Source organism: Caretta caretta, chromosome 22 (genome assembly GCF_965140235.1).
Source record: "Caretta caretta isolate rCarCar2 chromosome 22, rCarCar1.hap1, whole genome shotgun sequence".
NCBI classification, from domain to species: Eukaryota; Metazoa; Chordata; order Testudines; family Cheloniidae; genus Caretta; species Caretta caretta.
Window position 1 is genome coordinate 9690662 of NC_134227.1, and position 14788 is coordinate 9705449.

Sequence of the window (14788 nt, forward strand, 5' to 3'; positions counted from 1 at the left end):
ATTTAAAAAGTCTCAGTGGGGACTTGGGCCTCAATTCTCCACTATTTTTGAATGTGGATGGCTGCAGAGCATGTTCCCCAGATGTCCAGCACAGTGGAAGGCAGAGCAGCAAGGGGCCTGTTTTAATTTCTGCTTTTGGTGCAAATTGGGTAGATCATCCTTCCTTTGGGATTGGCTGGCAGGCTGTGCAGAGTAACCACCCTGTTATCACACATCTCTTTGGAAAATGGGACATGAACAAAGTGACATTCTTACGGTTGGTCACAAATTTTCTGTCCCAAACTTTCTTGGACAGAAAACGTCTTTTCAGACTAAAAGAAAATTTTTACAAATCAATTAAATCTCATTGATAATTTTAGGGTTTGGGGTTTTTTAAATTTTTTTCAGCACCAGAAGAATTTCAACAACAAAAAAGATTTGTTTTTGTTGAAACTTTTCATTGGGGGAAAACACTCACTTTCCAACCATAAACTGCCCTTTCAAAACCCTGATCCATTCCCCACTCTCCCCTTTTACTCCTGAGAGTCCAGCCTAAAGGAGGGAAGATTGTTTAGACAGGAGGATAAACAATACTGTGGGGAAGGGAGACGTGCTTGGTACAGAGACATCTGCAGGAGCAGCAGCAGCTGAAAGGCTGTCTATTCTGTCTTCCCATTGTATATGTCTGGCCCTCTGGGCAAGAACCTTTCTACCTACTGTGCCTCCGTGCAGGGCTTTCCGAAGCTGTGTGCGTGGAGCTACTCTGAATTCAGATTCCCAGTCCATAACATATCTATCTCCAGATCACCATTGTGTAAACTGAGCGCTAGGACCTGGGCCATCTTCTTCCTAAAACATTCATGCTCGTAAAAGTGATCCATTATTTCCTACCTTGATACAAACCAGCAGGTTCCTGAGCCTGGAGACCCTTTGTAGCCAGTGATCGATCCCTTCTGGCTCGTGTTCAGACACCAGAGGATGAACACAATTGGGTTTAAGGAGCTTTTGCAAGTGCTTTTGCAGCCTTAGCAGGAAGGCTGGGTGTGCGGTTAAGGGTAGTATGCCAGAAGTTCAATTCCAGGCTTTTCTACTAACTTGTTGTGTGCCCAGGGGCTAATCACTTAATGGCTCTGTGCTTCAGTTTCCTATCTGTAAATTTGATAATAACACCCCTTTTATGGCTCTGTTTATCTAGGTTGTAAACTTTTTGGGGCAAGGGCCATAACTTACTATGTGGTTGGGGCCCTGCTTGTGGTTAGGACATCTCCATACCCTGTAGATATTGATAATAGGCATAGGTTTGAAGCTGAACAGAGCTATACTGTGGTGTTCTGTGGTGAGAAAAGAGGAATGAAAGACGGAGAGTTCTGGGTTTTACTCTTGGTTCCAATACTGACTCACCATGCAGCCTTGGGAAAGTCACTTACCTACCTTGTGCTTCATTTTATTCAACTGCAAAATGGGCGTAGTGCTGGGGGTGGGTGGATGGATGGCACTAGAGAAGGATGAAGGATAATTGTTCCACTTCTGAATGGTTGCTGGCATCTTTTCATGGGGCTCAGAAGCTCCTTATGAATTCATTCCTCCTAGTCACCTTCGTTAAGTGCACACCATCCAGCTCCAAACCACAGCTCAGAAAATGGCAATATCCTGTGCATGGCACCAACACCCTTGAGTTTTGAGAAGGGACCTGGTTGCCAGGATTACGTTTGGCCATTGGTCACAGCTCAAAGCAGAGTATCCACCTGGCAACGGGAAGGAAACGATAAATAAAAAAGACAACATTGCTTCCCCCGAAAATCCCATAGAAATCTCAGACCAGCAGCTCCAAATGGCAAAACAGCTATCTGACTGTGCACACACATGCTTCCTGTTTCATGCCAACCCCAGAGGCCAGGGGCTTGTGCATAGGGCTAGGGGCCAGGAACATAAGGTCTAAGCCTAGCTCTGCCACTGATTTTTGGTTTGGTTTTGGGCAAGTCACTTAGGGCCTGTTCCATAGTCAGTCCTGAGCCCGAGCCGCCACCCATGCCACCGTGGACACACTGCTATTTTAAGGTGCTAGCTGGAGCAAAGCTAGCATGGGTACATATATGCAAGCTGGGAATCACACCTCCTAGCTCAAATGTAGACATACCCATAGTCTGTTCCCATTGATGTCAATAGGAGTTTTAGCACTGACTTTGATGGGAGCAAGGTTAGGTCAATAATGTGCACTGTTGAATCCCACTCGTCTGCCTCTGTTTCCCCAACTAATAACCTTTACTGACCTGCCACGCAGGCTGCAAAGATCAATCGGTGAATGTTTCCACAGCACTTTGAAAATATGTAATGCTAACCATTATTTTTATGCCACTATGGCATTTAATATGCCCATCTCCATAATGATGGCGCTTGCAATTGTTTTTATAGTTCATGGAAAATCACCACTGAACAAAGGGCCTTTATTATTACATTGCATTGTTACAAACACAGGCTGTTGGTGAACACATAGCAAATGACACGCTTCTTTCAGAAATCTCTTACCAAATGGTCAATCTTATCTTTCTGAAATTGTGCTTCAAAGCTTTTAACTCTACAAGACAAAATCATCTTTGTCTAATTTTCATCATTTAAAAATAATAAAAATAATAATCCCATGTAGAGTGATCACTTCTTCACCCACACGCTGGTCAGAAGAGAACCCGGGAGTACAATTTATCTTTGGCCAAACAAACCCAAATGCATCTGGGAGACATCAGACCTGTCAATGCTGATAAGTTATTAATAACAATGAATGATGACCAGAAAAGAAAAAGGTTATCATCTCCTCTTATTGTTTCTGGAGCATCTTTCCAGTGCTTCTGATTGAGGCCAGATTGTCTGGCAAGGAACAGAAGTACTTTTCACAGTTGGCTTTGAGTCTAGGGGCTTTCTTTTTTATTTCTACTCTTGAAACCTTTATAAATATTTAAGAGAAAGGAAAGCATGAATGGGAGCATGTGGTCCTATGGAAATTCATAAAAGCTGACTGTAAAAAAATGTGTGTGTCTCTCTCTCTTTCTCTCTCCCTCCCCCCGCCCCCACCATATATATATATAGACACTCACTCACTCAGCGAAATGTGTGTGAAAACAAAGAAAACACTGAAAAACTTCCAAGCCAAAAGGAAATCAGTCATAATAACATGTATCCTCCAGTTTGCCTTCACCCATCCTCCCTTTGCCCCAGAGCTATTCTCTGCCTCTGCAAATTTGCTCTCAGAATGTGGCTGTTGCCCAAACTTGACTACCTACAAGAGTAGGGACTGTGCAAAAGGTTGATTGGTCCATGTCCTGACATGCTCCCAATGCATTTGACTAGTTTTAAGTGCCTTCTGGGCCAATGAGAGTTGAGGGCACTCAGAATTTTCCAATATCAGGTCTTCATTGAGATGGATCTTCAAGTGATCTATGGCATCCCACCTGTGATGTGGATGGAATCAGGTGTTAGCTGGTTGGTTTCCAGATAATTTACTCTTTTCAATAGGAGAAAAACATGGGATGATGTTTATCTTAGAAGACATCAAGTTGTGGAGAGATTTAACCCATTGTATTGTCTTTTACTTTCACATTGGACATATATTTTGCATGATAGGTATTTATACTGCATGGTCTCTATTGCTAGTGGGGTTCATCACTGACATGGTGGATGAAGAATGATTATCTGGTAATGTAGATGGTAATGAACTGGCTATGCCCAGTGGCTTGGAAGCACCATGGACAGTTCCCTCCTGCACACCACCTCCATTTGTTGTGTCTTTCCAGTTCGGGGTCACCTATTCCTTGATCATGGGCTGCCATTCTTCTTCAGTTTAGATCTCACCCAGAAGAAGGGCCCTCACTGCAGCACAAGTCCTGGAGTCTATGGGTGTGAAAAACACCCTTCAAAGTAGAAGCATTACTCTATCTTTAGAGGGTGGTTAGTATGATGTGAGCTTCACCATCACCCTCTCCTTAAACCTTCACTCCCTCCTCAGGCACACCACTTTTTCAAGACCATCCCTTCTTGACCGAGGAATGAGGTTCCAATGGAGACAGTATGTATTGGTATCTAATGCAGCTGGCTGAGTTACTGAGCTGTTCCTCTGGGTTTGGTTCTCCCCACTGCATCTGTATCATTCATTTCCCCACAAATTAGTGGGCCGCATGAGGCAAAACACTGGGTAATTTGCTCGTCTACACAATGCAACTGACACCAACCAAGAAACGCTGGGCTTGATTCTCCTCTCACTCACACCGGTGTCCACCTTGAATAACCCCAATGAGGTCAATAGGGCCAACTTTGATCTCCCACTGTTTTTACCCCAGAGTTATTCCACTGATTTCAAAGGCATTCCCTTGCCCATCCCCCCGGCTTACCCCAGTGTAACTGAAGTCAAAATCAGACCCACTGTAAAAATAAATACAGGTCTCTGTTATGTGGTGTCTTAAAGCAAGTTGCCTTTTCCCTTGTGGTGAGCTGAATTAAAACCCAAAACATAAATAGCACATGGGGAATAAGACCAATGGACTAGGGCCTATTTATCCATGTCATACAATAACCTGATCTGGCACTGTTGAGTTAGGCTGGCAGTCTCTGCTCCGGAATGGCACGGCACTAGGTTAAAAGGGGTTTCTGATGCCATGTTTGAGGTGCTTTGGCAAAGGTGCATGGGGATTATGAAGCATTAAGAATGAAATCCTGGCTTTGCCACCCTGGCTCATGTTAAATCGAACCTTACTGTGCGAGCAGTGGCCTAAATTTCCACCCTTTCACTTGTTTCCCAGAACTAACTCTTTGGGTGGCACTCGGCAGCCTGGTGGCAGGACTCTGTCACTTTGCATTGGCTGAAACACAGTGAGCCCCTTTGTGCATTTGCATCCTAGCCAGCCCAGCGCATTGGCAGAACCAAGGGAGGTGCTTGGACTGAATGAAGAGGGAGGCTGGATGTCAGAAGTGAAGGGCATTGGCAGATCTGGTAGTTAAAAGACTATTGCAGGTGGCTGCTGTATTCTGCAGCAGCCAGGGAGTGTGTGGGGGATAAGTATACCAGCTATGCCTCCCCCCCTCCACTGACCTACCCAGGGTGATTCCCTGGGAATGGGGAGGGGCCCCTATTGGCTCATTTGGTCAGGTACAGCCCCACAAAGTGGCAATGGCATGGGGATGGATTCCTCACGTAGGGTCTCATTGCTCATGCCAGGCGAGTTATGCTGCCAGCTGTAATTCCAAGCCTGACAGTTAAATCTCCCTGCCCCAAGGCTGGCCTTTTTTGGAAGAGGTCACCCTGGGCAAGCACTAAGAGCAGTTCTCGCCCACTGCCCTCCCCAGCACTGGTCATGGTCCAGCACTCACACACATACCCACAGCCCAAATCTCCTTCAGGTCAAATTCGCTGCAACCTCAGGGACTGACGAGACCTCGAGTCCTTTTCTGCAGTCACGATAGGGTCTGACTGGGCACTGCAGGCCAGACAGTAAAAACAAATGCCCTCATTACTAAGCATATTGGAAGAGATCTAACCTATCTATCCATCCAAAAAGGTCTTCTGCATGACAAGAAACCCTCCCACTTACTTCTGCGTCACTCCGAGTACTGCAATATTAACCCATTGCCTAGGGGATGTGCATGCCCACTGAAGTGCTTTTAATGAAAATGCCTATCAGTGGGTTTAATTATGCCCTTTCAGAGGCATAGGGAGCTTCACACAAGGGGAGTGTTTGGCATCAGGGGGCTGTTTCCCTTCAGGGTCACTGCTCCAGCAGTTAACGAGCTAAAAGAATTTCAAAGGCAATACGTAAGGAAGAAACCTTATATTTATGGGGGCAAACTTCAGGCTGCTGCGAGGCTCCAGGCTGATAGGCCTGGGATTGAAGGCTTGTGTTCATCCAGAGGATGGGGATAACTCAGGCAGCATCAATTCCCACTTCACCATCACCTGACAAGACACCTTAGGCCTAAGCTGAAGAGGGCAATTCAATCAACCTGTCTATTTAGCCCTCAGCTTGTGTGCCAGCAAGGCGGTCAGTGAGCACCGATGGTTGTGAAGTTGACTTTGTGGTTTTGGAAGCCTGTATCCACTGGGGCAGTGCTAAGATCCACCAAACTCACTCCACTGAGGTCGCTGGATGAGCAGTTGTTAGTCTGGGTTGGATTTGACCCAGCAAGCTGAGCCATGCATATTGTTAAAATAGTAATAATTAGCTCTAGCTCAAACAGGAATGAATTCAGGGAAGTCCTCTGGCCTGTGTTATGCAGGTGGTCAGATTAGATAATCACAGTGGTCCCTTCTGGCCTTAGAATCCATGAATCTATGGCATTTTTACCTATTCATTTCAGAGTGTGTTACAGAGGACAATAAGTATAATTATGACCATTTGACAGAGGGAGGAACTGAGATAGATAGAGGGGAAGTGACTTGCCCTAGGCCATCCAGCAGGGGCAGAGCTGGGAATACAGCTCTGTGGTGGATTCTCCACCATTTGCCATCTCTAAGTCAAGACGGGGTGTCTTACATAACATAAGAATGGCAATACTGGGTCAGACCAAAAGCCCGTCTAGGCCAGTATCCTATCTTCTGAGAGCGGCCAATGACAGGTGCTTCAGAGGGAATGAACAGAACAGATACTTATCAAGTGATCCATCCCCCATCTTTCTGAAAGCAATGCTGTAGACCAAAGAGAAGTTGATGCAGAAATTACTGAATGAGGTTCTTTGACCTGTGTTATACAGGAGGTCAGACTAGATGATCACAATGGTCCATTCCAGCTTAGGACTCTTAGCTTAATTAGTGCCTTATCCACTAGGCTACACTGCCACCAGTTAAAATCATAGTGGTCTTCCAGATTCACAGAAGTTTTGCAAAGACTTAAGCAGACCATCCTGTAGGACTTTGGCTAGACAAATTCCCAGCTGTATGATCGACAGAGGTAAGAAAAATGTCATTGCACAAGGCAACAAAAAGGTGGACACCTTCTATTTTCCTGGAGACCCAGTAATGTCCTGCACAATAGAAGACCATCTGGTGGCTTTTCTGATCCCTGCTGCCAATGGTAACTCTACAGAGAAGGACAGCGGAGTTTTGTTAGCATTCTGGCTTTGAACATGTGGTGACTTTCTGAGGATGTGCAGTGTTTGGATAAAAGCTGGTTTACCATTTTGGCCTTGTCTCTGAGCAATGCAAGGAACAGAGTTGGAAACGTTTATTTTGCTTCTTGCGGAGGCCAGTAGGATTAAAGTTTGTCCCTGTTTAGTTGTTGCTGTTTGTTTGTTTGCTTGTCTGTTCAGAGCTGGATGCAGTCGAGAGACATTACAATTCAGGAAAACAAAAATAACCTTTTGGGGAGAGTTCCTGAGTCTGAAAGTATTTGTTCATAGATTTAATAAAAAAGAAAACATTTTAGTTAAACTCCAGTGCATGTGTTTTTAATAACTCCATTTAATTAACGTCCCACCAAACTGTCCTATTAAATCTAAATTAAATCCTTATTTGAGATGTTTCATACACCACACAGCCTCTGTGTAAAGTCAGCCACAGATGTGCGAGAGTCAGAAGGAGACGCTCAGGCATGCCCATGCTTACTTTTGATGAAGTGGGGCCAGTTTCTGCTCTCGCTTACTGGTGTAACCCCACTGGGCCAGTTCCACAGCTGGGGTAATCAGTGCAATTACACTGGAGCTGAGGCTGATTTCCATCAGTGAGAATCTGGCTCATTCACGGTAAGGAAGCTACTGATGCTTGACCCCAGCACTGCTGCCAGCCTCAAGCCACTCAGCTCACCAAAGTCAGCCCTTCTCCTTCCAAAATATCATGAGATTAATTTTAAAATCACGTTATTAAAAGTGCGGGTCTATTTATTTCCCTTCTGCTTTATCAGTCTTTAGGGTTCACCCTATGTGACCATGAGGGCTTGAAACTTTTTTTAAAAATGCAAGCTGAGATTTTGACTTCATCCGAGGACTCCAGAGCTGCAGCTTTCTGGAAAAAAAACGCCAAATATTGTGAAAGTTCTGATCAAATTGAAACTGGAGAGAGTACTGCAGCATAAATGGGACTAGAATCAGGCCCTACTGCTTTTCTGTAGCTGAGCTGCATCCAAGAAGTTAAAGGACAGATCACATGTCTGTTCGCAATCCGTCACAGAGAGCTATTTTTGTTAACTATAGGGCTATCAAGGGATTAAACAAATTAATCACGATTAATCACACTGTTAATAATAGAATACCGTTTATTTAAATATTTTTGGATGTTTTCTACATTTTAAAATATATTGATTTCAATTACGACACAGAATACAAAGTGTACAGTGCTCAATATTTATTTTTGATTACAGGTGTTTGCACTGTAAAAAAAACAAGAGCAATAGTATTTTTCAATTCACCTAATACAAGTACTGTAGTGCAATCTCTTTATCATGAAAGTTGAACCTTCAAATGTAGAATTATGTACAAAAACCCCTGCATTCAAAAGTAAAACAATGTAAAATTTTACAGCCTGCAAGTCGCCTCAGTCCTATTTCTTGTTCAGCTAATTGCTCAGTCAAACAAGTCTGTTTACATTTGCAGGAGAGAATACTACCCACTTCTTGTTCACAATGTCACCTGAAAGTGAGAACAGATGTTCACATGGCACTGTTGTAGCCGGCGTCGCAAGATATTTACATGCCAGATGTGCTAAAGATTCATATGTCTCTTCATGCTTCAGCCACCATTCCAGGGGACACGCGTCCATGCTGATGACGGGTTCTGTTCGATAACGATCCAAAGCAATGCAGACCGTCACATGTTCGTTTTCGTTATCTGACTCAGATACCACCAGCAGAAGGTTGATTTTCTTCTTTGGTGGTTCAAGTTCTGTAGGTTCCGCATCAGAGTGTTGCTCTTTTAAAGACTTCTTCAAGCTCCACACCTCGTGCCTCTCAGATTTTGGAAGGCACTTCAGATTCTTAAACCTTGGGTCGAGTGCTGTAGCTATCTTTAGAAATCTCACATTGGTACCTTCTCTGGGTTTTGTGAAATCTGCATTGAAAGTGTTCTAAAAATGAACAACATGTGCTGGGTTATCATCCGAGACTGCTATAACATGAAATATACGGCAAAATATGAGTAAAACAGAACAAGGGACATACAATTCTTCCCAAGTAGTTCAGTCAGAAATTTAATTAATGCATTATTTTTTTAACGAGCATCTTCAGCACGGAAGCATGTCTCTGGAATGGTGGCCAAAGCATGAAGGGGCATACGAATGTTTAGCATATCTGGCACGTAAATAACTTGCAATGCTGGCTACAAAAGTGCCATGCAAATGTCTGTTCTCACTTTCTGGTGACTTTGTAAATAAGAGGGCAGCATATCGAGTGTAAATGTAAACAAACATGTTTGTCTTAGCGATTGGCTGAACAGGAAGTAGGACTGAGTGGACTCCACTCAGTCCAGGAGAGCTGGCTGTATTTCAAGGAATCCCTGTTGAGGTTACAGGGACAAACCATCCCAATGAGTCGAAAGAATAGTAAATATGGCAGGCGACCAGCTTGGCTTAATGGTGAAATCCTAGCGGATCTTAAACATAAAAAAGAAGCTTACAAGAAGTGGAAGGTTGAACATATGACCAGGGAAGAGTATAAAAATATTGCTCGGGCATGTAGGAATGATATCAGGAGGGCCAAATCGCACCTGGAGCTGCAGCTAGCAAGAGATGTCAAGAGTAACAAGAAGGGTTTCTTCAGGTATGTTGGCAACAAGAAGAAAGCCAAGGAAAGTGTGGGCCCCTTACTGAATGAGGGAGGCAACCTAGTGACAGAGGATGTGGAAAAAGCTAATGTACTCAATGCTTTTTTTGCCTCTGTCTTCACGAACAAGGTCAGCTCCCAGACTGCTGCGCTGGGCATCACAAAATGGGGAAGAGATGGACAGCCCTCTGTGGAGACAGAGGTGGTTAGGGACTATTTAGAAAAGCTGGACATGCACAAGTCCATGGGGCCGGACGAGTTGCATCCGAGAGTGCTGAAGGAATTGGCGGCTGTGATTGCAGAGCCATTGGCCATTATCTTTGAAAACTCGTGGCGAACGGGGGAAGTCCCGGATGACTGGAAAAAGGCTAATGTAGTGCCAATCTTTAAAAAAGGGAAGAAGGAGGATCCTGGGTACTACAGGCCAGTCAGCCTCACCTCAGTCCCCGGAAAAATCATGGAGCAGGTCCTCAAAGAATCAATCCTGAAGCACTTACATGAGAGGAAAGTGATCAGGAACAGTCAGCATGGATTCACCAAGGGAAGGTCATGCCTGACTAATCTAATTGCCTTCTATGATGAGATTACTGATTCTGTGGATGAAGAGAAAGCAGTGGATGTATTGTATCTTGACTTTAGCAAAGCTTTTGACACTGTCTCCCACAGTATTCTTGTCAGCAAGTTAAGGAAGTATGGGCTGGATGAATGCACTATAAGGTGGGTAGAAAGCTGGCTAGATTGTCGGGCTCAACGGGTAGTGATCAATGGCTCCATGTCTAGTTGGCAGCCGGTGTCAAGTGGAGTGCCCCAGGGGTCGGTCCTGGGGCCGGTTTTGTTCAATATCTTCATAAATGATCTGGAGGATGGTGTGGATTGCACTCTCAGCAAATTTGCAGATGATACTAAACTGGGAGGAGTGGTAGATACGCTGGAGGGGAGGGATAGGATACAGAAGGACCTAGACAAATTGGAGGATTGGGCCAAAAGAAATCTGATGAGGTTCAATAAGGATAAGTGCAGGGTCCTGCACTTAGGATGGAAGAATCCAATGCACAGCTACAGACTAGGGACCGAATGGCTAGGCAGCAGTTCTGCGGAAAAGGACCTAGGGGTGACAGTGGATGAGAAGCTGGATATGAGTCAGCAGTGTGCCCTTGTTGCCAAGAAGGCCAATGGCATTTTGGGATGTATAAGTAGGGGCTTAGCGAGCAGATCGAGGGATGTGATCGTTCTCCTCTATTCGACATTGGTGAGGCCTCATCTGGAGTACTGTGTCCAGTTTTGGGCTCCACACTACAAGAAGGATGTGGATAAATTGGAGAGAGTCCAGCGAAGGGCAACAAAAATGATTAGGGGTCTAGAACACATGAGTTATGAGGAGAGGCTGAGGGAGCTGGGATTGTTTAGCCTGCAGAAGAGAAGAATGAGGGGGGATTTGATAGCTGCTTTCAACTACCTGAAAGGGGGTTCCAAAGAGGATGGCTCTAGACTGTTCTCAATGGTATCAGATGACAGAACGAGGAGTAATGGTCTCAAGCTGCAGTGGGGGAGGTTTAGATTGGATATTAGGAAAAACTTTTTCACTAAGAGGGTGGTGAAACACTGGAATGCGTTACCTAGGGAGGTGGTAGAATCTCCTTCCTTAGAGGTTTTTAAGGTCAGGCTTGACAAAGCCCTGGCTGGGATGATTTAACTGGGAATTGGTCCTGCTTCGAGCAGGGGGTTGGACTAGATGACCTTCTGGGGTCCCTTCCAACCCTGATATTCTATGATTCTATGACTTGTAGGCTCTGAAGTTTTATGTTGTTTTGTTTTTGAGTGCAGTTAGGTAACCAAAAAAAATCTACATTTGTAAGTTGCACTTTCACGACAAAGAGATTGCACTACAGTACTTGTATGAGGTGAATTGAAATATACGATTTCTTTTGTTTATCATTTTTACAGTGCAAATATTTATAATAAAAAATATACACTTTGATTTCAATTACAACACAGAACACAACATATATGAAAATGTAGAAAAACACCCAAAAATATTTAATAAATTTCAATTGGTATTCTATTGTTTAACAGTGCAATGAAAACTGTGATTAATCATGATTCATTTTTTTGAGTTAATCGCGTGAGTTAACTGCGATTAATCAACAGCCCTAGTTAACATCAGGTGAAATTCACCTGTTTGGGGGGCTTCACTGAAAGTTAAGTGGTGCCTGGGAAGGTATGAATATCACCCATCCAGAGCAGGCATAGAAGAATTGGTATGCAACGTATTCATACATATGCCTAGGGAGATTGTGGAATCTCCACCACCGGAGATTTTTAAGAGCAGATCAGACTAATCCCTGCCAAGAGTGGTCTAGAGACTGTCCTGCTATGAATGCAGGGAACTGGCCTGACCTCCCGAGGTCCCTTCCAGTCCTACCATTCTATGATTCTATGACTGCACAACAGCAAGGGGGAAAAGACACTTTGATTTTGTTTCACAAGGCAAACTGCCTCCTTCCCAAAGAACCAAGGGAGCTTTAATAGCCATCTGGAGCAGATGAGACTTTGGCTTTCCAGGCTGAGTCAACTATGCCAGGATATAATGGAATCTGAGCACTTCAAACCTGAAGGTTAGACATCCAAGACACCCCCTCCTGCACTAAACAGCTTCATGCCCTGGCAGAGTGAGCATGTCACAATCAATCAGACTGCCATTTACCAAGGATGAGCAATGAGCCGAGTTCTGTTCCCTTTGCAAAGCTCCCATTGCTTTCAATGAGAGCAAGGCTGAGCCCTGTAGGCCTGAAGTTAATGAATGGCTCCCGTTGTCTTCAATGGGCTCTGGCTCAGGCTCACAGATAGGGCTGAATGAAATAAACATGCCAGAGAAACTGGGAGTCGGGAAGAAAGAATCACATTTCCTTAGTTTATTCCAAATGGAAAAAGCTTTGCTCCACGTTTTGAGCCCTAATAGTGTGAAAGGCTGATTTTCAGTCCCTTTCATTCTGGGTTTTTCGCTCCAACACCTTTTCCCAATTTCATGCCTGAGCGCACTCTCAGTAGTACTGAATGTAGCACAAGAAGTAGATTTTTCCAAACTGTGACTAAAGAAACCATTTTTCCCATGCAGAAGCACAGGGTGATATCCTGGTCCCATTGAAGCCAATAGGGTGCTTTGCCATTGACTTCAATGGGGCTGTGTGCAGCTAGGCTCTGATCCCTTGGAAAAGATTTCAGTGTGCTATCCGCAAAGCACTCCTGCAGTGATTTCACAGGTATGTGGATATTCTATAGATAATGCAGATTGATTTATACGTAGATTGGTGTTCACATAATGCACTGAGGTATGTGTGTGTGAGAGAGAGGGAGAGAAAAAGAGATTGATTCCAAACTTACAAATGTTTAGGTGTGTTAGATTTGTAGTTTTGGTTTGGCTCAGCCATGGAAGGAAGGAAGGAAGGAAGGAAATTGTACAGAGTATTTGCACATCGTAGAAGGGTAGTTTTATTGCAGGGCATTAGGAGAGCAGAATGGTATCTGGGTCTCTGTTGGGCCATTGCACTTTTACAGTCATTCGGATTTCCCTGTTGTACCTTTCAGGAGAGACTGCGGTGAATACACTCTGGAGACTTTTCACAATTGCTTTTGTGCATTGTGCTTAATCATGATGCCTCCCATCTCCTGAATCAGTGACTAATAACTTACTTCTCTCCCCCCCCCCAACCCCCTCTCCTCCAGCTGGGGCTTACTTTCATGTTCTGCTCCTCCCAAGATTAATCATAGCCATTCCAGGAGGCCTAGCCTCAGCTCCTTGTTAATTTCATCCCCATCATGTGCCCAGTGGATCTTCCCTAGCTTCTAAAGACTTAGGAAACACACAGCCACCTTTGACCCTTGTCATGAGGTCACTTTGTGGCAGGGAAGGGGTTTTACAATGTGGGCCTATTGTTTATTCATAGTGTGGGAGACCAGAAGCATTTGGAAGGCAACATTGGACATATCCACTAGGCCCTATGGGAAGAGATGCACATTGAAAAAATAATATTTCTCCTTGTGTTTTAATTGTCAAGTCAGCTGCCCTGGTCTTTTCCTTGTTGGCTATTCCTTTTTCCCTTATGCCCCTACCCTTCTTTCCCTTCTTTGTTCCTTTCCCTTTATTTTCCCCCTGGTCTGGTGTCTCTTTCTCACTTCATCTCTTTCTTCTTTTTGCCCTCACCTTACCCAGTTCTGGTCTATGTGCTTGAGCTAAGAAATGTTCATGCAAGTGCTTCTCATCATGTGTTCCCCACAGGAACAGCAAGATGACAAAGAAGCCATCTGCTTTGTGTCACACCTGGCAGGCATGACTTAGATCTCTTCCAGCTTAAGGCTGGCCATCACATTAAATAGATCAAACCAGATTAAAACCATGTTCAAATAACGTGAACTCAAAGCCACTGTGGCCTGACTCTGAGTTCAAAGGACAGTGTTTGCGTTCATGAATTCAAAACAGCCTAAAAACAATGCACTGTCTCTACAATGATTTCTTGACACCCTTTCCCACTTCTCTTTGGCTCTCAAAACTAGGGGTGAAAACACAGACCAGATTCCAGCTACTCAGTGGAGCTGATCCTGTTAATAATATTTATGTGTACTTCAGTAATGCATAAATGTCCAAGGTGAAATCAGGGCTTCATTGCGCAAGGTGCTGTACAATCCCCTAAGAGCGGGTCTTTGCCCCAGAAAGTTTATAAACTAAATAAATAAGACAAAGGAAGGACATTTTACAAATGGGAAACAGACACAAAGACTTAGTGACTTGACAAGTAAACCCAAATCTCCTAAATCAAGATGGGCAGGAAATGGTTTTCCAGTCCTCTGAATTTTTGAGATTTAAAAAAAAAAAAAATCCTGAATTTGGGACAGTCAAAATTTAACATTTTTCTTGAACCGACAAACCAAAAAAAAAAAAAAAATTGATTCAGGTCAATTGAGACCTTTCATTTCAATAATTTCAAAATGTTTGGTTTTGATTGTAAGGATTTTTCTCTTTATTAACCATTTTTAATTATAAAATTTACTAAAGTTTGAAAACACAATGTCATTTTGACTCAAAA